The sequence below is a fragment of the Quercus lobata genome, chromosome 5 (genome assembly GCF_001633185.2).
Source record: "Quercus lobata isolate SW786 chromosome 5, ValleyOak3.0 Primary Assembly, whole genome shotgun sequence".
In the NCBI taxonomy this organism is placed as follows: Eukaryota; Viridiplantae; Streptophyta; class Magnoliopsida; order Fagales; family Fagaceae; genus Quercus; species Quercus lobata.
Genome location: NC_044908.1, coordinates 30,428,800 through 30,456,666, shown reverse-complemented (window position 1 = coordinate 30,456,666; position 27,867 = coordinate 30,428,800). Strand labels below are relative to the sequence as shown.

The 27,867-nt window shown below is 35.0% G+C and overlaps 1 pseudogene across 1 annotated transcript; it reads left to right on the top strand.

Annotated features, from left to right (window-relative positions):
- The first annotated feature begins 1 nt into the window (after position 1).
- LOC115988884 lies at positions 2 to 18,838 on the top strand (annotated as a pseudogene). Its single transcript, XR_004091690.1, has 16 exons — positions 2 to 241; positions 3,537 to 3,648; positions 3,772 to 3,973; positions 4,632 to 4,722; positions 4,894 to 5,290; positions 5,559 to 6,311; positions 7,977 to 9,006; positions 10,045 to 10,213; positions 10,628 to 10,785; positions 10,899 to 11,172; positions 14,319 to 14,410; positions 14,850 to 14,987; positions 15,083 to 15,190; positions 16,480 to 16,572; positions 16,670 to 17,555; positions 18,224 to 18,838. The product of XR_004091690.1 is annotated as a DNA-binding protein SMUBP-2-like (transcript).
- The last annotated feature ends 9,029 nt before the right edge of the window (positions 18,839 to 27,867 follow it).

Here is a 27,867-nt window from a genome sequence, read left to right as displayed (position 1 = left end):
AAATACAAACACTTCCACAGTTTCAAATGGCTCGTTACAAAATCTCAAAGTTCAAACACTCACTCACTCGAACACCCATTCGCACCGCCCTCTAAAACTCACTCTCAAACTCACTCACTCACTCATTCATAAAGCAAATTCGTAGCCCAGTGCTGAAGCAAATTCGTTGCCCACTGTCACGAAGGTAGTCTCTCAAGCAATCGTAGCTCATTGTCGCCATTCGTAGCCCACCGTGCCGAAGGTACTCTTTGTTTCTTCTCAATACTTTGTCGTTTTTGCTTCTTAGATTCCTTTATCTCTCTCTCTTTCTCCAATTTTAGATTTTGGAATTCCACTGTGACCTAGGGTTTTTCGGATCTTTTTGGGTGTTTTTTTTTGTGTGTGTGTGTGTGTTTTTTTTGTTGGTGTTTTGAGAATATGGTTTTGTTTTGGCAATGACATTAGTTTTTATGTGATTGTTAGAATTGAAAAAAAAAAAAAATTTAAAGGTGATATTTCTTCTTCATCATCTTCATCATCATCATCAGAATCTCCTTTACGGGTTCCTATATCATCATCAGCTCTGTCTCCTCCTACACCACTAGATTCTCCAATCAGATAGCTGAAAATGACCCCTACCGAATGATTATAATAGTGGGATATCTTGCAATCTCTGCAATTACTTCATCTTTTCTTTGAGAAAAAAAAAAATTAAATCCCTTTTGGTTAAAACTGCAATTGTCCGTTATCTGTAACAGTTTTTGTTGCATTACCATTTTTTTTTCTCTTTTTGGGTGGGCGTTATTTGTTTTGTTTGTGCATATAAGGGGTGACTTCTGTTTTTACTAAAATACTGATATGATGATTTTACTGATTTACATTACTATATTAAGAACAATATCAGCCCTTTTAATTGATATTTTATGTTGGGTTGTGTTGAAAAACATTGCCTGATGTTAATTTTTTTTATTGCAACCGATCAACCTCTGTGTTAATGGAACCAATTTCAAAATGGGCTAAAGAGAGGAGTAACTCTCTATTAAACTATTTTTTGATGTAATAAGACATGTTTGATTTTTTTTAGAAATACTTTGGAACTTTGATTAACTTTTGAGGCAAATACTTTGCTGAAATATTGTTTACTAAGCTTATTGGGTGTGGATTACTTTGCTGAAATAGTTTGCTAGAATTGATCTTACTAAAAGAAAATTTTCATTAATTTGATTGATAGCTTCATGAGTTTGCTTTGGCAGCAATGTTTATATGACTGGGCTCAATGGACAGGAGTTGCTCTGCCTCCTAGTGACCAAATAAATTGTTACTTCTTGCACAGGATACGAAACACCCAGTTTAATAGTTATACATGAATTCTTTTAACTATTTGTTTTCAACCTGGTTCTTTGAAAATCTGTATTATCTTATCTTCACAAGAAAAATGAATTATCTGAAAGCTGGAATTTGAAACTCTGGATGATAAAATGGGGTATATCCAATTTTGTCTCCTAACAATGGACTTTGTTGATTATGAACTTTATGCATTTTAGTAGAATATCTTTCAATGGAATTTCAATTATTGTCATAGTTTCATTTCGAGGTTGAAGATATTTTTGTTCTTTGTCATAATAAAACATATTATGAAGTGAGAATAATGGCATAATATTAGAATACATAAATGTCTGTTCTTGTGGCCTGTTTGGTTGCTTAGAAAGTATGGGTTAAGATAAAAATATTTTTGATAATTTTTCTTTAGTATATTATTGTGTTTCTTAGGACTCCCTCTAGGCAGCAATATGGCATGGGGAATGACTATTTTTGCTAAATGAACATTCGAATCGAAGCCAATGGTTTTAACTTTTTTTTCGCCTCTAGTGCAAAGCAAAAAACAAGAAGAGCAACAAGATTGACATTTCTATTTTTGCCCTCAGATTCTTTAAACTAAGTTTAGGAGAAAAAAAAAAAAAAAAACTTTGAATAGCCATTTACCATTAATTTATGCTTAATTTGAATTGAAGTCCTCACCACCCCCCCCCAAAAAAAAATTCATCTTGAAAATTCGATTATCCACCATGTTTTAAGTCTTACACTCAAAATATGTCCTTTATGAATGGTTTTGTGGACTTGTTATGGTTTTAATCTTTTCTTGAATGTCCTCCATGATCTTCTTGTGACATTTGAAGATTTCATTTTTTGAAAAATATGAAACAATCTTTGAAATATGAGAGCACAGATAAGATAATTGTAAGTTTTAAGGGCATTTACATTTCTTTATCTTCATTTGTTTGGATTTTAAAAGTGCAAAAATCTTTCCTTTTAAGGGAGCCCATTACAAATCTATGAATCTATTGAGTTTCTATGAAAGGTACTTTATCTTCTTCTTTAGTTAACCCTTTTTTTTTTTTTTTTGGGCTGAGGGCAAAAGCTAGTTACAGTTTTATAAGTTGGGTTGTGAATATGATGCAGCGTTAAAGCGAAAGAAGGGTTAGTGTATGACAAAAATCTAAAATACCTTGAATCCACAAGGTTGTTATCTGCTATCCACCTAAAAAATAAAGAATAAAAGACTGATATTCTATTGATTGTAGTCTTCCTTCTTCTTTTTTTACTGCTTAAGGGCCAATTTAAGAAGTCCAAAAAACCTATTCTGAAAGGAAAACAATTTTCAACAAATCTTATTAATATACAATCATATAAAGACTCCATTTTGCCTAAAATTCTCCTAAAAACTCTAAAAAACAAGGAAATAAAATCCTTTGATAATGTGTTCAACTAAATTACTTAAGATCCTTTGATATTTTTATGTTGTGTCATTCACCACCCTTTAAAGAACAATTTGTTGCCTGATTATTGTTTAAATAATCTATATTGCTTCCCAAATTGGGATGGAAACCAACCAATGGTAAAAGTTTTTAATTGCTTTTAGCATGGAGATTGCTTGTATAATAGCTTATGCCTTTATCTACTCCAAATGTCAATGGAGAAAAATAATGTGCTTTATGTAGGATTTGTTAATGGAGAAAAATAATGTGCTTTATGTAGGATCAGCTGATTTCTTGAATTCTTTGGAAATTATTATCCTTACGATTTTTTTTTTCTTTTGTTTTCCTTTTTTTTACTGTTGGAAATGCTTTTTCTTCATGATTTAGCTGTGAAATTTCAAATCCATCTCTCATGTAGATATTTACATGTGTATGTGTGTGTGTGAGAGATATATAAAGACTCCTGGTCAAATGCATTAAAGCATATTACATGTGTATGTGTGTGTTAGAAAAGGCTAGAGAAATAAAGGATTCCACTTGGATTGAGGTATTATTTTTAAAAATAACTTACCAATTACATAGGAACAGCAAAGATCAAGGTTGAATTGAATCCCCAATTACAGCAAAGTACTCTATTTAATCACAAGTTATAGATGTACTTCTTCTTGCTTTCCATTCTTTTAGCATCCTTTTGTTAAATAATGCCAATAAACTGCTTTTCAGTATAGATTTTCCTTGCATGTAGAATAGCATTCCTTTGCCCCCACACTATTAATGATCTCACAGTAGCACTCTTTGCAGTATGGAGCCTCGGATCGATGAGGAGCTAGAGATCTTGCACCCTGGTCCGCTTCAGACGTCATTGTTGACGCGACAACCATATCATCAATCAGAGGCCATTTGGAATGGCGAGGTGAAATTTCTAGTTCTAACAACCGCTTTAATTTTTACGTTGTCTTTGACTTTTAGTTAGCAAGTTCTTTCAAAGTTGTATTTCTAGTTCTAACAACCGCTATAATTTTTATCGATTTTGTAGGACCCAGGCCCACTTATGTGCCGTGGTCGCACTAAGGAGATGGCAAACGTTCAGATGCAAGATAATCAAGTGATTGGCATTATCAAATTGCTAAAGCTGGAAGGATTGTTTAGAGCCTTTTCCAGAGAGATAGATCATTACCTAATATCGGCCCTAATTGAGCGATGGCGGCCGGAGACTCATACGTTCCATCTTCCACATGGTGAGATGTCAATCACCCTACAAGATGTGGAGGTCATTTTCGGACTTCCTATAGACGGTGAGGTCTTGGTTGGGCCGATTGTAGTGGTGGATGGGGATTGAAGTCAACTGTATAGAGAGTTGCTTGGTTTTACTCCGGCGAATGATAATAAAACTTTGTTGGGGTAAAGAATTCTCATTAGCTGCCTTGTTGACATCATTGCAGCGCCACTACCTCATGACGCAACGGAGATTCAAATACACCAGTATGTCCGGTGCTATATTTTAGTGCTACTAGGTGATAAACTTTTTATGGACAAGTTAGGAGATAGGGTGCATCTGATGTTCTTGGAGTTCATGCGGAACCTTCGTGATCCACCACAGTATAGTTGGGGTAGTGATTGCCTGGCCTGGTTGTACAGGGAGTTGTGTCGGGCAAGCGAGAAAGGGGCATCGCAGATCGGTGGGGCGTGCACCTTGGTCCAGTATTGGGCATGGGCAAGGTTGCCATTCTTATGCCCGAGGATAGAGCCCCCACCTAGATGTGATTATGGCCCATGGCTATATGCTCCACTTGCATTTAAGCAAGTCTTTTCCTGATATTTAGTGTGTTATGCAATGTACTCTTTTTAGTAACTAAATGGTATTATTGTTCTTATGTTATTCGCTCGTAACTGTAGGTGGGTGCGGGTGCCAAGCCCGAAGAGTAGGCCATCCAGCACAGTCTTGATCCACTATTGGGAGCAATTAGTTACAATGTAGTCAGACCAGGTAATAATAATCAAAAATTCTGTTTGGTTATGTTAATTTTCCTTAAGAATATGATTGCTTCATCCTTTAACATATCTTTTGTTTTAATTTTTGTTTTTCCCTTTATCTATGTATTCTCCCTTGTTTCACATTTTAAGATGCTATGATAATTGTTTTTTATTTCTATTGTAGATTGTGTGGCAGCCATATGAGGCAGACTTCGGCCACCTTCCTGAGTTCTGCATTGCAGGGAGGGATACGTGGACAGCAAAGGTGCCGCTTGTGTTTTTGCATAGTAGAGAGATACCACCCGGATCATGTCCTTCGACAGTTTGGGTTGGCGCAAGAGCCGCCTGACGATGTTGTCTATGATGATAGACTGCATAGAATAGACTTACATGGGAAGGTGGAAAAGAATTGGAGAGAGGAGCATGGACCGTATATCATTTCATGGGAAATGAGACGACAACAAGTTTGTCATGCATCTCCTTTGATTGGTGAGATGCCTCGCGATCATGCCTATTACCTCTGGTACCGTCCAGTCACTCAAAAGTATGTCAACTACAACAGCGCTAAATTAGATATAATGGTAATGTGTTCTAATTAGATTTTATTGCCTACTTCGTTTTACTTGAGTACATGTATGAACGTAGAATCAATTTCTATGAATTTTTCAGCAAATCTGGTTTGATTTTACTGACATCCAATTAAAGAGTTTCTGTTACATATAGTATTCTAATAAAACTGTTAGTTTTTAGTTGAGTATTTGAGTAGATTAATAAGTACTATATTATCCATTCATTAATTGATACATAAATGTCTCAAATCTGATTGTACTGGTTTTTTCTCTGTTTCAGATTCAAAGCCATTTAGTGCTGTTGGAGATGCTTCCTGAAGGCAGCCAAGCTTACAACCATGTCCGGTGTGTCCTAAATAATGTGGCTGGCATTGGTGGTGGTCCTGCAACAAATGGGCAGGCAAACAATGGGCTTGAACCAGCAGCTACTGCAACCCCAAGCACAAGCGCAGCACCTGTAAGTACACCGACCCATGGTCAGCGTGCTACTGCAAGCCCAAGTACAAGTGCAGCTAGGGGCCATGGTCAGCCTGCTACAGCAAGCCCAAGCACAAGTGCAACCAGGGGCCGTGGTTGGCGTGCAACAACCCCTCGGGTTGTAACTAGTCTTGAGATGCCTGCACCCATCCCGCACGCATCTCCTCAGCCTGAGGTCCCTCCACCCATCCCAGATGCATCTCCTCAGCCCAAGGTCCCTTCACCTAGCCCACCTTTGCAGCCCAATTTTGATCTTGGTATTGATCAAAATTTGACCCCTTCTATACTCCCCGAGACACCCTCATAATCACCCACCAGCTCTAGTGCACCCACTCCTGGCCTCTACATAGAGCATCATTACCCACTTACCTCATCCTCATCTGACCCTCTAGGACCTCTGGCTGGGATTGACACTCTACAGCCACATACTGATGTACCGGACAAGCATCCCCTTCATCAGCAGCCCTCACCCCCACGAGGTAGACTGCAAAGTACTAGAAGAGCACCCGCTTATGGGATAGGTGGACACAAAATAGGACACCGAGGCAACTCTATGGTATGATAACATTAATTAGAATGTAATGATATATTTTGTAGTTCACTTTATTCTTATCATTATACCGAATATTGATTGCATGGATCTAATGGAATTTACAGAACGATGATGAGCCTAAGGATGATGCCCCACAGCCTTCTCCCCTGCCCAAACATTATGCGAGGGTTAAAAAACGCAAAATTAGTGAACCTTGAGTAAGTGCTAAAGTCATGGAATTGGACCATAATTTCGACTTTTCAATATGCATTAGTGAATTCTTTTAATTGATGGATGGAGCTGCCCTTTCTAAGATTAGAGATTAATCAATCTTTATGCTTCACTAATGGCTCTTTTATAAATTCATCCTTTTTGTGTATTGTTGCTTATGGCATAAATCTTAAAAGCTAGCCCAAAAGCAATTTGTGTTGCAATACAAAAATTTGGCCCGAAATGATATATGTTAGCACTAAAATTTTCACCTAGTTTTGAATTAAAAAAATTTTCACTGCTTTTAGATGGCAGTGTTGAAAGTCTTGTGCAAAGTTTCCAATCTCTACTTTTAGTAGTGAAGGGAATGTTATGGAACTGGGAAGTAGATGTCTCTTGAAGATCAGTGAAGCTATGCTTCTTGTTATGCTTGGATTCTTGAGATAATCTTTTCATTAGAACCTATCGGTAATGCTTAAATGGGAACTGAGAAAATGAAGCCTATTATGATATAAACTTTTTTTTTTTTGGAAATATATGCAATAATAAACTCATTTTTCTTCCCATAAAAAAATTATTATTTTAAATCATTGTGCAGAAATTTCATATAATTGGCTCCTTTTTTATACAATGTTTTTTTAGGGTAGCATTATTACTTTATAGTGTGTGTGACAATTACGGTTTAAATATATGAAAAATGTCGCCTCAAATCTCTAAATAGTGAATGAAAATATTCCTCTCAGGTTTTTGGTAAAGCTCTCTTTCCAATGAAACAATTAGAAACATCAACCAACATTTCATGACCATAGGCGGGTACATCAGTGAAGCTATGCTTCTTGTTATGCTTGGATTCTTGAGATAATCTTTTCATTAGAACCTATCGGTAATGCTTAAATGGGAACTGAGAAAATGAAGCCTATTATGATATAAACTTTTTTTTTTTTGGAAATATATGCAATAATAAACTCATTTTTCTTCCCATAAAAAAATTATTATTTTAAATCATTGTGCAGAAATTTCATATAATTGGCTCCTTTTTTATACAATGTTTTTTTAGGGTAGCATTATTACTTTATAGTGTGTGTGACAATTACGGTTTAAATATATGAAAAATGTCGCCTCAAATCTCTAAATAGTGAATGAAAATATTCCTCTCAGGTTTTTGGTAAAGCTCTCTTTCCAATGAAACAATTAGAAACATCAACCAACATTTCATGACCATAGGCGGGTACATCATTTATGTGGAATTAGATAAAGGCATAAGCATACTAAAGCAAGTGGAATTTTGACAGCTGCATCCATACCATCTACGTAAACACATTGTCCAGATGGTCATCAGTATTCACGAGTGAAAAATCAACTTCTTTGTGCACCTGGAAGAAATGATCATTTCATTGGGATCTTAGGTTACCATTTTCTTTGGTGCTTTTGCAGTCTACTTAAATATTTACTCCCTTGTTATACTATTTTTTTTGGTAGCGCAATTGTGAAGCCTTGATGCTGCTTCAAAAGAATGGTTTACAGAAGAGAAATCCTTCCATTGCTGTTGTGGCTACTCTATTTGGAGACAAGGAAGATGTTGCGTGGCTGGAGGAGAATAATTTGGTAGATTGGGCTGAAGGATTGGATGAACAATCAAGGCCTGGAACTTTTGATGATTCCCAGCAAAGAACAATTGCCTTAGGTTTGAATAAGAAGCGCCCTTTATTGATAATCCAAGGGCCACCTGGTACTGGAAAGACAGGTTTGCTTAAAGAACTTATAGTACTTTCTGTTCAACAAGGTGAAAGGGTGTTTGTAACTGCACCTACAAATGCAGCTGTTGACAACATGGTTGAAAAGCTATCAAATATTGGATTGGACATTGTGCGGGTTGGCAATCCAGCACGCATATCTTCAACTGTGGCATCAAAGTCTTTGGGTGAACTTGTGAAATCTAAGCTTTCCAATTTTGTAATGGAGATTGAAAGAAAGAAGTCAGATCTAAGAAAAGACCTTAAGACATTGTCTATAGGATGATTCTTTAGCTGCTGGCATACGTCAGCTTTTAAAACAATTGGGAAAGACAGTGAAGAAGAAGGAAAAGGAGACTGTGAAGGAAGTACTATCTAGTGCTCAAGTAGTGCTTGCCACCAACACTGGTGCAGCTGATCCATTGATACGAAGGCTGGATACCTTTGACCTGGTTGTTATAGATGAAGCTGGTCAGGCAATTGAACCATCTTGCTGGATCCCGGTGTTGCAGGGAAAGCGTTGTATCCTTGCTGGTGACCAGTGCCAGCTAGCTCCAGTGATTCTATCAACAAAAGCCTTGGAAGGTGGACTTGGAGTATCACTGCTGGAGAGAGCTGCAACTTTGCATGATGGAGTTCTTGCCACCAAGTTAACAACACAGTACCGTATGAATGATGCAATTGCCAGTTGGGCATCAAAAGAGATGTATGGTGGATCATTGAAGTCCTCCTCAACTATCTTTTCTCATCTTCTTGTAGATTCTCCATTTTTTATGGTATTGTACCCATCTCTAATCTTTTACTTATATTTTTATATAATTCTAGGAAATTTTTTGATTTCTGGGGTATAAAATGCAAATTGAAATGCATCTTAAAGAAAAGAAAAATACTTATTCTGAGCTTCTTCCAACTAGCCATTATTTGTTGTTGTTTTTGACCTCAGAACTGAGAGACAGGCCACAGCACTTAGGTTAAGCCATAATTCATGTTCTTCAATCTATTATGGTGCACATATTGGTTTCTCAAATGGCATACTCTTCAATATTAATCAGAGGTTAAAAAGTATTATCAATAGCTTCTCTGGTACAGACTTCTGGTTTTTTCCTTGAGAATCCACCTTTCATTTATATGTTTTTGCAGCCTTTGGATTTCACAACTTCTTTCTCTTCTTTCTCCTTTTCTGTTAATTTTATTGACTACTGTGAAATATCTTCAGTGAAACAAATTATATTAATCTAATGGTTTTTCAATTACTTGACACCTATAATGCAATAATAACAATGGACATGTTAGTCAACATAAAGAATCACACATTAAATTTTCAAACCCATCTCTGTCCAAATGGTTGAACCAGTAGCTTCTATATCTGATTTCTGTCTTGATTAGTGTAGATTATTGGCTAGTCAGGCTTAAACCCACAACATTCCAGACTGAGCCTCACACTAGCCTATTTTAAGCAATTCATACAGGTCAAAACAATCCTGGTGGCTTGAACCTTCTAGTTCTTCTTGGGATATATTAAATTGTGGATAACTGTAAATTGAACAAGACTAGTATTTGGCCAGGAATGGGATGTATGTGATTACTCTTGGTTGCTTTCATCTTGTAGGAATTTTTACATATAATATACGTAGTGATTTAGAATCACAATTATGATCCCATATGGACCATTATCTTCTCAAAGCCTTTGACTACATCATTGCCATAGTTATTGTTGATAGAAGGTTTTTATCTTGTCTGTTTTAGTATCATCCTTGTCTCTTTTTACTTTAAATGTGCCTAGTATCACTAACATTTTCTATACATTTATGCAGCCCACCTGGATAACTCAATGTCCACAGCTGTTGCTTGATACAAGAATGCCGTATGGAAGTTTGTCAGTTCGTTGCAAAGAGCATTTAGATCCAGCTGGCACAGGCTCATTTTACAATGAAGGGGAAGCTGATATTGTTGTGCAACATGTCTTTTCTTTGATTTATGCTGGTAAATATTCTTGTCAATTGGGATTAAGTGCTATATATTATTACTCTATTATCTATGTTAACCTAAAACTCAGTTGTATGATGAACCATGCCTGTTAAAGATGAATATTTTACTGAAGCTTTGCATTTCATATGAGAATATTTTACTGAAGTGTTGCATTTCATATGAGAGTATTTTACTGAAGCTTTATGCTGTTGTAGCCTCTTTTCAACTTTATGCCTTTCATAGCCCTATATTCCTATCTTATTAGCTAAACTAACACCTGGATCTGCTGATACTGTTGTGGATCTCTGTATTTGTTTTGTAAAGTGTACCTAATCAAGCATTTGTACTGGTTGAATGGTTTTTATGGCTCCCATATGTAATTGTTGAGTAAACAAGGACATTCATATATATTTTAAATAATTTCTACAGGTGTTAGCCCAGTAGCTATTGCTATTCAGTCTCCTTATGTAGCTCAGGTAAAACTCCTGAGGGACAGACTTGATGAGCTTCTGGGGGCTGCAGGTATTGAGGTAGCAACCATTGATAGCTTTCAAGGCCGGGAAGCTGATGCAGTAATTATATCAATGGTATGGTTCTTATTTTAGATCTTTAGTCACATTTATCTGCCAAATAGTTTAAACAAATGAACATTATTTTGATGCACTTTCCAGAAACCTTATACTGTATCTTCTATGAACAGATGCTGCTCAAATGCATCTTCTGCATTGAATGTTGACGAGCTTCATCAAGAAATCTCAGTTCGTTCACTAATACTCATAATTCCATTGATTATTTTGTGGACACACACACGCACACACACAAACTCCTTGGAGTATTTTCTACAAAATCCATAGAGGAGGTACAAGAGAACAAGATGTTGCTGGAAAAGCTACAAGTCAGAATGAATGAAGCAGAAGCAAAGGCCAACAAGCTTAAAGTGTCATTTGAGAATCTTCTCGAAAAAGAAACCCGAGGTTTAATTTTTGAAAAAACTTAATATTTGTTTAATGGTAGTTATTTGAAAACATAAAAAGAAAGAATAAAGAAAACATAAAGAAAGAATAAAAAAGGAATATTTAAATGAAATGGTAAAATAATAGAAGTTTTGATGTTTGGTGGATTGTAACTCGAGTTCCACAGGATCTTGAAATAAACAAGAAGCCAGTCAATTGAGCTTCACTTTCTATTCTCAAAAAAAAAAAAAAAAAGGTATAACAAAATTTAAAGGATACATTACTGTTGTTGATGCTCTATTTGACTTGTTCTTTTTTGTAATTGCAAAAAAGAAAATGAAATGGTGAATGCTTATAGAATGCCAACTACTAAGTGAAGACTTTCTGCTTGTGGACATTGTCAACACTTAAAGCATGAATGACTGTTTTTTTTTTTTTTTTTGATAAGTAATGAATGACTGCTTTTTTTGTTGCATGTTTCTTTTATTTTCTTATGTTTTTTTTTTTTTTGGGTGCTGATTCCAACCCTTCTCACCACCTCACATTCTTCTTAGGAATTCTTTATAGCAAATAGAGAGATGGAGAGGAACAGAGAGCTGTGGGGGTTGGGGAAGGGGGGCTGTATGATCTCAGAAAAGAGATAGGGGAGGCTTCAAAGACTGATTTGAATAGACTTTAAATACTATTGATTCAAAAGTTATCATTCAAATTGACCTGGGGCTTTGGAGACTCCTTTTTTGCTTTCTTGATTGAATATCCTTTTGCTCCAAAGATAGCGTCAAAGGTTACACTATGATTTGGGTAGAATTCAAATACAGTTCCACAAAAACTATGCTTGAAATAAGATTTATTCTGAATTTTGCATGGATAAGTTAAAAGTTGAAATGGCTAAATTTTTTTTTTATTTTTTTTTATTATTATTATTATTTTTAAATGTGTCTCTTAGGAGACTGTTACTCTTGATGCTATTGAACTTATGCATATGTCCTCCCCCCCCCCCCCCCCCTTTCTTCCTTCTTTGTCATGATATTTGATTCATTTTTCCTTTTATTTTACCCATGTCTTCGAATAATGTTTAGGAATAAAGTTTCTCCTCCTCGGTACTTGATGCAATGCAGCACAAGTTCAGAAGGAAATTGGGAGAGGCAATAGAACAAAGAAAATGAAAAGAGAGGCCTAGGAATCAGCCCCTAGGTGCTTAGAAGCACTAAGCAGGAAACCTAGTAAACACCTAATTTGTCAACAATCAGCACCCAGCCATTAGAAAATTCCAACATAAAAATTTATTCATCAAGTGCCTTGTCATGTGGGAAGCTTGATTTGGTTTGTCACAAATCATCATGTTGAGGGAAGCTGCTACTTTATCTTATCAAGTGTAATTCCTAATAGTGTCTTGGGTCAGGTCTTGGATGGCTTAGGTAGCTTTTAATATGGTTTGTAGGGCTTGTTCCGTGATAAACTAATCAACATTAATAGCTAATTACTGTACAAACCAATAGTGATTATAGTAATGGACTTTCTAGATCAAATTCACTAAGCACTACAGAAATATTAAAACCATTTTATAATGACAATTGTGTCCACAAGAGGGGGGGAGGGAAGAAATCAAACCTTGATTGGGATATTTTTTTACCTGGATCACAATTGGAGATGGGTCAATGTGTGGGCTTGTGTTGTTCTGGGAACAAGCTTGGCCATGCTATTGTGGTTGTTGCGTCACAGCCTAAGGCTAATGGGCCCCAACAATGTTAATGTTTATGGACAACATTAATGTGTAATAGTACTGAGGGGCCTAATGAATTCTTCTTTAACTTGGCACAATTACTATGAGGATTTCCCAGTTTAAGCCAAAATGGTCACTTAGAGCCCAGAGGTTGAAGTTGATTCATAGAAGCGATTGAGATGTCACAATTTTAGAGGTGGTGAGGGGAGGTAAGGGGTTTGATAGATTGTGAGCAGGCTATGGGAGAGACAAGTAGAATAGAGAAGAGAAGGTAGGCTTAGGAATCAACATCTAAGTTGCCTGGAATCAGCACCAATTAGGCAATCCTAGGAATCATCGTTGCCAAGAATCCACACCTAGTCATTGGAAAATTCAAACATAAAAATTTATTCATCTATCATTTGTGTCCCTTTCGTTTACTGGGGACCTTTTAGAATAGGTTTCTAGGAAACCTCCATATGGAAAATAATTAAACCATAAACATAATCCCGCATGATCCTCAATCATAATAAAATTACATCAATGGAATTGAAAATTAAATTCTAGCAATTGGTGTCCGCACCATGATGTGTTGGGCTGGAATATACCAAATGTAGCAGAGTTACAAAGTAAATTTGGAGCTAGGGCGTCGAAAAGTCAATCATGGAGTAAGGACCTCGTAGATTTATGTCCTCTGCATGAGAAACTTACTCGCACGGAACCAGGCTCTCTCTTTTTCCCCTGCCTGTGGTTCTGATTTGTTGTCTTTTCTTGGTAGCATGTTTCTTTGTTGACTTGTTTTTTCTTTTCTCTGTTTGAGTGTTCTGTACTATACTCCCTGTGTACCGCAGCCTCTTTTTCTTCCCATCAATGAAATTTTTACTTCTTTATTGATAAAAAAAAATTTATATGTCCTCTTCACCATTTTAATACTATCTGTGCTGTATGTATGCATACCTTACAGGGGCAATAGTTGTCCTTTACCTGATTGATTCAAGCCTCTGCATTCTTTGACATATGATATTTTCTTGCACAAATAGAGCTCCTCATTGGTGCTTATGGAGGTTATGATTAAGTAGGAAAACAAAAACGGTTTGGGCATGTTTAAGGATACCACATCCATGTCAAAATATAATTGAGAAGCCTGTGAAAAAGAAAAGAAAAATCTTCTGCCCATGTATTTGCAACATTTCCAGTGAATACCATTACATGGCATGAATGTTCAATTGGTAAATGATGTTTTGGTTAGTAGGTTCCTATAGGGCAACCACATCAATCTGTGCAAAATTCTTGTCCATTTTGCAAGAAAAAACATACCTTTTTTTTTTTTTTTTTTACACACTCACTTTTACACAACTCCTACATCAGTTTATCTATTCTATCATCTGTTTTTTGTTTTTGCTAAAGTAAGGACGTTCATGGGATTTAGTTGTATTTGACATAAATAAGGTGTTTTTTACTTCAGTCGTACTTGCTCAAGGTTCCACTTCAGCGTTGGTTCTACTTCAGTTCATGGACTACAACAAGTGTATTCATGGTGTCCCTCATATTTTAAAGGTATACTCCTCGTATACTTTGGTTATGTCTTATTTAGCTAGGAGCCAGAGCCTTTATTTTTCACTTCTTTTATTTTATTCTTGAATTGTTCTGGCTTGTCCTACATCACTTAAAATATAAAAATCATTTGATGTTGATCTTTTAGGTGTGTGACAACATACTGATGATAAACATGTGTCCATGTTAGATTTAGTTGTAAATGATGCTTTTCAACTTATAATGATTCTATACTCTTACTTATATTAACAATGAGTTAAATAAAATATTAGTGTTGATCCACCTGATGTAATTAAGATTTCTCCTTGTACCAGAATGGAGTGCTGGATAGGTGCATTTTAAGTTGCTGATTCCTTTCTATTGCTGTTGTTTTATTGTATGCGTAGCAGTTAATATATTGTCATCTTATTTTTGTTCTACTTCGGTTGGTCTCTTAATGCAGCTTTTTGGTCTGAGCTAACATATGCTGTACTTCCAAACACTTGCTGCTATTTCTAATAAATTGTGATGATGATGATACTGAGCATGGACAGCTAAGTCCGCAAGAGCTGAAGACTATCGATGCCATTGTTGAAGCTAGGTGAATATGGGGCAATTTATTTACTCCAATGCTTTTTGGCCAGTTGTCTTCTTGTCTTATATGCTCTTTTTTTTTTTTTTTTTTTTTTCCTCCAGCAAGTTTCCTTTGTCAATCATATTAGTTGGAGTTGGAGTTGGAGTTATGAACCGACACCTATCTACTGGTTAGTGTGCAAGGACATGGCCTATGGTTGTGGACACCAGGTAAATTTTCCTCTTCCATTTGGTCATTCTCTTTAGAAGAGATAAGTGAGTGAAATGTATTAACATTTAACAAATTTCTTCTATAAATGTCTTTGTATGTAGACATGTTGCCATTGTGGAGAAGACCTTGAGATATGCCCAATATATAGGACGAAAATTGAAACCAGAATAAGGCTCTACTAAATAGTGTTCTATTTCCTTCCAAATTTGTTGTCATGCACGAAACCGAGTTGTAGTTAGTCAATTTCATCATCCTTTGTAATTAAACATTTTAGATTTCTAAAAACTTATTGTGAATTGATTTATCAATGCCGGAAAAGAAATGTATTTGCTAGATCCTTGCTAGTGATACCTATTAGTCTTGTTGGGTTGGGTGTGCAACTCTTTTTTTGGGGCTAAATTTGTTGGTGTCACCTTGGATTGTCATCCATTTTTCAGATTAATTGACAACAAATTTATAAAAATATATTTGGAAATGTGGCCTTGGAATCATTTGAGTAAATGTGTATGCCATCTTCGTGTTTGATTGCTGTCATATTCTCACCAATTGTATGTGGTCCAATGTGTTTCTGCATCTAGACTGGAAACTACGCAATTTCTTCATGTACTGTGGGGACTTATTAAAAAGGAAAAAAACAAAGAAAAAAAAAAAGAAAGAAGAATGGCACATGTCAACTTTCTTAAACATGATCATTAATTTAGTTATGGGGTTGTTTTCAGTGATGCTGAAATGAGGGTCCCCGTATTCCTGAAAAGATGAGGAAATTGTTCATTCTCAAGATTTAATTTCCCACATGCCTTTGTCCATTGATGTACGGAGTGATGCACAGCTTCTCATATCTTTTTAGTTCTAACTTGAGGGAACTGAGACTTATGCGATGTGTTATGGATGGGGTTTTCACTATGTATGGGGAGGTATTTTTCAAATTAATCTAAGCATTAGTGAGGTTAATTGAAATCAATCAAACCTGGTTTGGCTAAGAAAAATATTAGATAAAACATCGTATTTTCTATCAAAATAGATGGTCAATGCGAGCTTCATCCAGTTCACCAATTAATATTTTCCAAACTCTAATTTACTCTCCCTCCCTTCTCTCTCAATATACACAGCCCATAAAACTCTAGCTTGTGTCAATACCATTTTCTGGATATTATATTCCAGGAAAGGGCTACACGAACTGAAGGGTAACATTGATAACTAATAATAAAAAAGGATTATGGCAAAAAAAAAAAAAAAAAAATTCTTTTAAAATATTCAAATTTGTATGACATTTTCTATGAAGGAACAGATAAATTTCTGAAGGAAGGAAGCATATCATTGGCTGAGCAAGTGTGATCATGGGCTGGCACCTTCCATCATGGTTTGGTAGACTATAAGCTATGTAAGAGTTGTGCTAGTGTGATTTCTAGTGTTTTTATTTTCACTTTGAAACTCTTTGTTCTTCTAACACTTAATTTGGATTTATTTATAAAATTCAGATGGACTACAGTTTTGAAGAGTCACATATCAGTGAATCTGAGATCAATGATTACATCGATAAACCATTTGAGGAGCTGACAATTGAAAAGTTTAAAGTCAAAGGTTTGAATGGCAACCTCAGATGTCCATTCTGTGCTGGGAAGAAGAAGCAAGATTACAAGGACTTGTTTCAACATGCTTCAGGAACGGGTAAGGGTTCTACCAACAGATCTGCAAAACAAAAGGCAAACCACCTTGCCCTGGAAAAGTATTTGGAGACTGATCTAGCAGGTGAAGTGGACCTTTAGCAACATCCAGTTTTGCCACAACCGGTTGCTCTGCTTCCAAAGCTTGATGATTTGTATGTATGGCCTTGGATGGGCATTGTTGTTAACATTGTATGTACCAATGAGAATAAAGACATTTTACTTGGTTCTCAACACTGGTTGACAAGGTTCAGGAAATTTCAACCAGTGGAAATTGTAGTATTCCCGGATGAGGGGATAGGCCATTGTAAAATTTAGTAATGATTGGAGAGGTTTCATGAATTGTGCTAAATTTGAGAAATTGTTTGAAATTGAGCATCATGGCAAAAAGGAGTGGAATGCTCAAAAAAAAAAAAAAATCTTGGCCCTAACTGCTACGGGTGGTGTGCACTCGCTGATGACTATGATGCTGAAGGGGTGATTAGTGATTTCCTTCAGTATAAAGGGCAATTAAGAACAGTTTCTGACATTGACAGGGAAGCAGCACAAAGCAGAAACAATGTTGTGGCAGACTTGGCCAATGAAATCGATATTACAAATGAAAATCTGAATGAGTTACAGTATAAATACAATGAAAAGACCGTGTCCTTAAGTAGGATGCTTGAAGAGAAAAACAGGCTGCACAAATTTTTTGAAGAAGGTTTGTACCTTCATTCTCTTTCTTTGTCTTTCTTTGTTGATGCAATCTTCATACATCCTTCAGGCCCTGAATTATGCTCATTTGCAGTGTCTATATGTATCTGCTAAAGTTTGCTTCATTTTATGCTTAGTCAAACTCATATGATATAAACCGGTTGTATGTTGCACTGTATATTCAAACAGTCTAACAATTGTTCAATTAATCTCCTTTCAAAAACATTAACTGATAAGAAAGAGATTGTACTTTGTTCCTTGTTTCTGGGTTGGCAGGTCACGCTCTTGACAAGATGATAAGATCTATGGTTGTATGTGACATAAAAGAATAGAAATTGTTCATTGTTGCACCTTGAAACAAGCTCATAGCATTGAATCCAAGGAATGAGATGATCACAAAATAATGCCAGCAATTTAAACATAACTAGTGATTATTCTTAGAATAATAATTAAATGATTAAATTTACCATGCCATAAAAAATTAAAATTTGGAAATAGTGGTCGTTTAGCATGGTATTAGAGTTGGTGTTCCTAAGTTCGACTATAAAATTCATTATTTTCGCTCTGTTTAATCTTTTGGAAAAACTGATAATTTATCAATTTTGTAATATGCACAAATATGATATGATAAATTAGTCATATTTTTAACAATTTGACTTGTTTCTCATAAACAAGGAAGTTGCAGCGGCTTGCTCGTGATAATGTTCATAGGATATTTGAAGAACAAGAAAAACTGAATTACGAATTGGAGACCAAGAAGAGGAGACTTCATTCATGAAGCAAAGAATTGAACAAACTCTTGCAAAGACATTAACTGTAGCTCAGCTTGCTTATTTGCGGGAACAATTCACATTATTACGTCCTAACAAAAATGGATTCATCTACATGCAGAACTTTAAGACAGTTACCTCTTTTCCTAATCTTATATTTTCGAGTGTTTGAATACTCTATGGAGCCATTATAAATATTCGTGGATTTAGTAGGGTATGGTAAAGAACTCCACTAATGCAATGAAGGATTATTGGGCCCTAGATTATGCCAACATGGTAATGCTGTTCCAAAATCATAAGTTTGTTACTACTGATTTCCTTCATTTAATTAATGTATTTCCTAAAAAAATATGTAATGATAAGAATGGTGGCTGATTATCTACTAGTGTATGTTACAGATTAGTTCTATTCAGTACAGAAAAATGGATTTTCAAGAATTTTGTTGTGCAATATATGTTCACTACGAACCATCTTCTTGTTATCTATGTTTCAAAGACAAATTTGTAAAGTTAAAAAATTACAATGTGTTTTATTTATAAATTCTGGTCCCAATTAACTGGTTTTTATGGTAAACTAGTCGTAGACCCACGCATTGCGCGTGATTATTTTTTATGGTGATCTCATTATTATTATTATTATTATTATTATTATTTTGTAATTTGAACTAATTTAATGAAAAGTAGTGCATTTCATAATCATATTTATCACAAAATATTTTTTTTTATTATTGTAGAATTGTTTTATTTAAAATTTGAAACCTTAATTCTACCATAGTTGATTGACTAATTTTTACTTCCCTAAGTCAATTAAACACGTTTTGCATGCTACATGTAGACCTTCTTTTCCATAAGGGTTGAAATAATGTGCGTAATATTTTTTTTCTATGTAAGTTAAAAAGAATAAAATTCACCTTGTCTTGATGTTTTCTAAAAATTAAATTTGGAGATTCTCTTTTAATAATTGTGAAAATTCCAAGCAATAATTCAGAAGGTAATACATGTTACATGTTCATACTTTGATTGTGTAATTGTATGATTGATTTGGATTGTAATTTATAAGTTCAATATGGTGGTGTATATCCAAAAGGGCTTAACTATGTTGTTTATGATATTGAATATAGTGTTGTGTGTGATTTATAGAGTAGCGATAGTTGTAGTAATTAAAAATTGGTTTTTCATTGTCTTTTAATTTAATAAAAACGTTACATCTACTTTCTTTTTCAAAAAATCTTTACATATTTTTTTAACGTGAATCTTTACATATACCTTAATAAGTAAACCCTATACATTTCATTTTCTTAGATGCATAAAAAAAAAGAAAAAGAAAAAAAAAAAGACATCTATTCCATAATAATAGTAGCTAATTAGTTTTTTCATGTTCTCATTTATAACGTTTCTTACTATTATCATATTTTACTGGCTGTTGATTTTTATAATAGAGGCATTAAATGAGAGTTAAATTCTTAGAACCTTTCATTAGATTTTAAAAGTCATGGTGTGTGAAGAATATAAGCATTTAAGGACTTTTTATTTTATTTTATTATATTTTATTATTTATAAATAATGTTAAATGAAATGTCAAAGAAAAAGATTTTGAAAATTTTCATCTTTATTTCTTATATATTTCTATTATTACTGAAGAACCTTTTCCTTTTAGTTTTGATAATAAATATGATTTTCTAGATTAGAGTTTGATTAGTTTCAAGTTTAAATTTTGTATGATTTTATTTAATTGTTGATTATATGATTTAATTAAGTGAATTTAACGATTTATTTATTTGCGTTGTAAAGTTTATAATAACATTCATAAGGTCATCTTTAATTAATTTTTTACTCCTTTAGCCGTCGGTCTCTTTGTTTTCCAATTAACAGTTACTAATTAATTTATTTAATTGACGTTTGATTTCTTTTACTAATCTCTTTCTCTCCCTCTTTGTTAACATCCTATTGTTTTCCCAAATTTGATGATAATTCTAATGTACTAAATATGCATATTGTAACGTTTATTTTTATTTTTATTTTACTCCATTTTGCTGCCATGAAGTTAGTACATCCATAACTATTAGTTTATTATTTTATGATATGTTTGGTTTGATATTATTATTATTATTATAAATTTAGTGTTTCTAAAATAGCATGTGTTTTGTATTCTCTTTTTCTATTAATGCATTGTAACTTTTTATGGGAATACTTTATAAGAAATTGTTTATTCTTTTTTTTTTTTTTTAATTTAGTGTTTTTAAATTGATATTTGTTTTGTATTTCATTTTTCCATTGATGCATTGTAACATTTCATGGGAAGACTTTATAAGAACAATTTTTATTTATTGAATAAAATATTATACGTTTAATTTTAAAAAAAAAAAATGAGACAAAATATAAATAATTATGATATGGAGGATGTTGCTAAATTTAAATGTTGAATAAAATAAGATGAGAATAAAATAATAAAAATGAAATGTATAGCAATAAACACCATATTATTTTAGTTATGCTATGTAATAAAATAATATTATATTTTTATATACTATCTTTATAATGCAATAATATAACATTTAACAACCAATGAGAATAAAAAAGATAACAACATAAAATATAAAACTAAATCGTATCAAGCTCGATTACCTGTCAATTCCAATTTTAGCAAACTAACTGACTTCTAGTAGTCTAAAACTGATTTCTGCGATACATTTGGTGGAGCTTTCAATACTGCATCAGTATGTTTTGATGGTCAACCTATTACACAAAAATTAAAAAAATATATATATACCAAAAATTGAAGGAAAATCTATATATATATATATATATATATAGAGAGAGAGAGAGAGAGAGAGAGAGAGAGAGAGAGGAGCTTTTGTGTGTGGAAAAATAGAAATTATGCATGGAATAAGAGGGAGAATGACAATTTTATAGCATGAGGATAAGAATAAGAAGAGTAAAAAATAAAGGAAGATAAAAAGATAGAATAATATTAATATTGAGAGTAGTGGGGATATGAAAAGTTGAAATGGAATGAGAAAGGTTGAAGAAAGTTAAGGTAGAGAGTAATGGGGATATGAAAAGATAAAATGGAATTGAAAATTTAATAATAAATAAGAATAATTAAAAATAAGATAAATTAAATATGATATTTTGATTGTAATATAATAGAGTTTTTAATTCACTTCAAATGTTAAAAAATTGTGTAAAAAAATTGGAAAAAAATTGATAATGACATGGTTGTTGACGTGGCTTAATGGGAGCATAGCAACATTAAATGCTACGCTTCAGCTTTTAGTAATATATAGATTTCTCTCTCCTTTCTTTTTCTTTTCTTTTTCTTCTATTTCATGTGCCATGACTTTTTTGCAAACCAGTATTGTGCTAAGAAATTCCAATCTTGTACTTGCATTCAGTTAAGATGGTAATATATAATTATTGACTTCCAGCAACTGAGCTAATTATGTTTCATGAACTGTGTTTTTGTTGTCTAATGAGCTTTCCCCTTGCACCAAAAATTGAAAGGAAAAAAAGAATAAGAAAAAGAAGAGGATTAAGATCTTAAAAACTCAGAATTTTTATAATCATATCCATTCATATAATTTGATTTCAGTGCAAAATATGCTGCTGGTTTATAAGTTTTAGCCCATTAGCAATTTTAGTCCTTAAAACTAAAAGTGATTACGTTTATTTCTTAACAATTTATAGTGATCGGTTCGAGTCCTTAAGAAAGATAAAGTGATAATTTCATTAAGTAAAGTGATATTATTAGTAACAATTTGATTGAAACGCCCCGAATAAGTCCACGATTCGAACTCAGAGAAAAGTAATCTAATCACCGCTTGCCACATGTCTAAAAAAATTCATTAATGAAATTTAGTATAATGTGATTTAAGCCTTCGGCCAAACCATCAAATGTATGTTCACAATACTTGAAATACCAGCAAACTTTAGCCATATGTGATTTAATCCTTGAAATACCATCAAACATATGTTCACAATACTTACCAAAAAATATCTCATTTGTACAAAAGATCACAAAAAAAAATGTGAGATTTAAAAAAAAATAAAAAATCACAAAAAAATAATAATAATAACTCAGTGGAACTCGAGTTTTATAGACTCGAGTTCCATTGGGAATTTTTTTTTTTTTTTCCTGAACTGAATGCTCTATTTAGGCCGAGAGGGGTATGATGATGCTCTGTTTTCCCCAGTGGAACTGAGTTTCATAGACTTGAGTTCCACTGGGAAATTTTTTTTCCCCTGAACTGAATGCTCTGTTTAGGCCGAGAGGGGTATGATGATGCTCTGTTTTCCCTATGGAACTCGAGTTTCATAGACTCGAGTTCCAATTGGAAATTGTTTTTTTCCTAAATGTTCTGAATGCTCTGTTTAGGCTAAGAGGGGTAGGATGATGCTCTGTTTTTCCCAGTGGAACTCGAGTTTCATAAACTCAAGTTCCACTTGGAAATTTTTTTTTCCCTGAATGTGCTGAATGCTCTGTTTAGGCCGAGAGGGGTGCTCTATTTTGGCCTGTTTTTTCCAGTGGAACTCGAGTTTCATAGACTCGAGTTCCACTGGGAAATTTTTTTTCCCCCTCTGGACATGCAAAACTGCTCAATAGGCAAACCAGAAATAGGGAAATTTTTTTTTATTTTTTTCCTAGACATGTAGGCAACCAGAAACTGTAAATGCACTTAAATTAAATTACATCAAAATGTGTTCTCGATAGGCACCAAACTATAGAAACTGTTACGCTCTCTGCATAAACATAGTTTTACAATGCAAATGCACTTACATTGCAGCAAAAGCTGCCGCTTAATATATCAACATTCTAAACATGCCCAACCACGCTTAATTTGCAGTTCTAACCACTCTACTAAAATCACAATCTTCAGAGAGGTACATTAGATAGAGAATTACAAGTACATTCAACAAAAACCAAAAAGTTCACATAGAGCCAATACAACGTAGTCACTTTTCCTGAGATCGACGGTCCGCATGACAAAAACATCATCCATGGAAGCATGCCTGAAAAACGTAGAGTAATCACATTAGGAGGCAAGATAGTAAACATTAGGTAAACATCGAATGAACAACAATTATTTAACTGATGCGTAACTTTTTGCCATCTACCTACCTACTGTGGAACATGACCGCTTGTGGAAGCGTCGCGGGACTACGGACATTTTATGTGATTATGCCTAGAAGCATGACATAGTCCACATGTCTGCTTGGGTTGACTCTCTATCAAATCTGTGTCCTCCCTTCGCCATCCCGGTTCTCGATCCTTATTCCTCACTCCATCCATCTCATTCCTTATTCTTGACTTCACTGGTCGACCTTTGGCCCGCAACAATGCTAGATTAGGCAACCACTTTGGCCCCATGGGATCCCTCCACAATGACTGTGACTTAGGAACCACAAATGCATGCTTATAAGTGTTAAGGGCATTGTTCAAACCATAACATGGGTGAATATATGTGGTCGAATAAATATGTAAATAGTCACATAATCTAATTGCATGTGAACACGGGATCCCTATGTTTTGCCATTTCCCACAACTGCATGTTCTTTCCTGTAACCGAACTTCATAACTATGGTTTTCCCCTCCCGTGCTACACGTGTTGACTTGGGTAACTACTTGAAATATCAGCTCTTCATTGCTAAATGGCTTGAGATAGTGTTTCTCAGATTTACGCTTATTTCCATCCCACGTGGATAAGGCATATTCACTCCATTTCTTACCCTCTGAGAACTCAAAATGGTATTCTTTGCCCCGGTCATGGAAATATTGAACAAGTTTGTTCCAAGTGAACTCAACCAACGCGGCAATAGGAAGACCCCATGCACCTTTCAATACACTATTAAAGCACTTTGATATATTGGTTGTCATTGCCCCAAAACGTCTCCCACCATCATGTGACTGGGTCCACATATCCACAGACTTGCCCATTAGGTATGTGTATGGAAGATAATCTTGATTCTTTTCCATGCCATCCTTTCCCGTCACCTTCTTCTTATTCCTAATGGCCTTAAGTTCCACCTGCTTAATGGACTCCATTATGGCATCAAATTTCACTACCTGACTAGCATATCCCGCTTTCAATGCCGCTGACTTTAGAGTTGAGTTCTGAAAATGGGTGTTGAAGTTGCTAGCAACATGTCGAAGGCAATATTTATGAAATACCCGTGTTCTTCCATTATCCTTTCTAGGCTAGTTTGCAATGGCATTTTTGATACCGAGATGTTGGTCAGAAATTATGCAAATGCCTTCGTCAGGTATCACGTGGCCAATCGTATCTCTGAGGCACTGTAAAAACCACCTCCAACTGCACCCTGACTCACAATCCACAACAGCAAAGGCGAGAGGGAATACCTTGTTGTTAGCGTCAATTGCCATTATGACCAACAACTTTCCCTGATATTTACCATATAGATGGGTCCCATCAATACTGATAACTGGCTTGTAGTATTTGAATCCTAATATGCATGGATCGAAAGACCAAAACACATAATGCAACAATACGGCATCAAATTTCACTACCTAACTAGCATATCCCGCTTTCAATGCCACTGACTTTAGAGTTGAGTTCTGAAAATGGGTGTTGAAGTTGCTAGCAACATGTCGAAGGCAATATTTATGAAATACCCGTGTTCTTCCATTATCCTTTCTAGGCTAGTTTGCAATGGCATTTTTGATACCGAGATGTTGGTCAGAAATTATGCAAATGCCTTCGTCAGGTATCACGTGGCCAATCGTATCTCTGAGGCACTGTAAAAACCACCTCCAACTGCACCCTGACTCACAATCCACAACAGCAAAGGCGAGAGGGAATACCTTGTTGTTAGCGTCAATTGCCATTATGACCAACAACTTTCCCTGATATTTACCATATAGATGGGTCCCATCAATACTGATAACTGGCTTGTAGTATTTGAATCCTAATATGCATGGATCGAAAGACCAAAACACATAATGCAACAATACGGCATCATCTTCATCGGTGGATGTGATACGATAGAACACTTGGCTAGTCAGGTCCTAATCAATATATGCCATTAGCAACTTTTGCAACCTTTGGCAAGACTCTTTCCAATTCCCAAACGTCTTCACAATCGCCTTTTTTTTCGCATCCCATACCTTGTAGTAAGAAGGCTTATGGCCATTATATTTCGTCTCTATCATAGATTTGAGATGCTTAACTGGGGTAGTGTGATCCTCACATAACTTCTAATGGATGTCTGATGCAATAAAATTACAACTCATCATTCTACCATCATTTCGCACCCCAATCGGTATACACGTGTGAGGACCCACATACATGGTGACCATCCATAGTTGGTGCTTCATAACTACGCAGACATACCACTTGCATGACTTATGCACGCATTTCACAAAAAGTTTTTTCGTCATCGACCTAGTGATTGTAAAATATTTGTTTTCCTTGAGGGCACAAGTTGTTAATACGCGCTTCATCTCCTCTTTATTGGCAAAAGTCAACCATTTACACAAATTCATCCCCTTTCTCCAAGTAGACATAAATGGCATCTCAATATGTGAAGGATCAACCATATTTTCCCAAGTATTTGCAGAGAAAGACAATGCAGGAGGTGCGTAGGCAAGGATTGTGTTCGTAATGTTTTGGACACTAATAATATTGTCTGCATAAGGTTCACTACCATCTAATGTCTCATCGTCATCAATGTCCCTCTTAAAGTCCCCAAGGTCCCCTCTACCAATCATGTCTTCATACTCATCTCTATCGACAAAATCTTCACCGTTAATGGCAATATTCTCATCAACATAGTCGTCATCATTATTGTTAATGGCAATAGTCTCATCAACATAGTCATCATCATCACCATCAGCATGAACATCACCATCGGCATGAATATCATCATCCTTTACATGTGTAGAATACTCATATTGAGTATCTAGAACCGTAACCTGTAAGCTTGTGGTTGTTTGTTGGATATCCTCTTACCAGACTACACGCGGCTCCAACTGTATGTACAACTCAATGTTAGTTACTTCAGCTATTCTCTCCAACTTGTTAAACATGATCTTTACATGTTTGTCTATTTCTGTTGCCATATACTTGTAATTAATCCGGTGCTTCAGGATTTCATTTGACATACGATAAGTAATTTGTATGTTGTACACAGCAAGATTCTCACACAACTCTTCCATGAAAATCTTCTTCAATTCGTCAAGGGTCTTTAACCTACAATCAATTTGGGTATAATAGGTCTTTATACCCGGCCCTTCAAATGGCAATCCCTTGTTCGCATTGGCATTCTTAAGCGGACCGCTGTGGTATAGGATTATATCAATTTCAGGCATTGTGAACCTGTTCAAGTCAAGTTACTATGTTAGTTAAATCACATAGTCGTAAATTGAGGGGAAAAAAAGTAATGTGATCTTAAGGCTAAACATATTCAAGCCAGAATTTTCATAGATAATTATTAGTTTTATAGCCATTATGTAACTTGTGGTACTAAGTTTGGCTTCAGAAGAAAATTGAATCATATCTAGTGGAGCAACCCCAAGAGCATCAGTTAATGTTACTTGACACCATACATGTGATGTTATTACTCACATCTAGTTTTATCCAAAGCATCAACTAGTTTTATCCAAAGCATTAACTGATTAATGGCAAGTAATGGCTTGTTCAAGCTTTATGATACCCATTCATTACATTCATTCACTACCAATTTCATACTGAAAATAATGATGAATAAAGTCAAAAAAACTTGTAAGATCATGATAAAAATAAAAGCCTAGAAATGATGAGTAAAATTTTGATAACAAAATGGGCAAATAAATACTCAAAAAATTAATACTAACAAAACAAAGTTCTATAATTCACAATATTGGAAAATTAACTAAGTTATGTCAACTATCTACAAAATAAATAGTCAAACTCAACCCACACCCATAGACAACTAATACCCAACTACAATGACAAACAAATTATGCAAACCCTTACCTGAGATATGAATTTGTTGAGAGGGAAGAGCAGTGATAGAGGCAATGTGGTGAGTAAGAGTGAGAGGCAATGTGGTGTGAGAGTTATGGATGAGTGAGAGAGTTAGTGAGGCTGAGAGACTTAGTGAGGATGCTCTGTTTTGGGTGAGAAGGCTGGGTGAGGAGCTATCTATGAGCACTTGTGTTATACGGGCTAAGTGAAGTGTGTAATTTTTATTATTTTGCCTAGTGGAACTCAAGTCTTTAAGACTCGAGTTCCTTGGAATTCATCATCAGACATTTCTTTAGTTTTAACATGATTTTGTCTAAGAAAATCGAGTCTTAAAGACTCGATTTTTGTTTTGTGCAAAACGAGTCTTTAAGACTCGAGATCCAGGTGTTTCATTTGTCCAACTCAATAGCACAAAGAGGCAGAAAGCGAGTCTTTGAAACTCACTTTTCAATGTAGATCTCGAGTTTCTAAAACTCGAGATGCTACTTTCCTTTATTCTTTCAAACGTTGCCTAACTTACTACATACTTGCCCCTCACATTGCTAGTCTGCCTATTCCCCCCTCCTCCACACTCCAAACTCAAATTA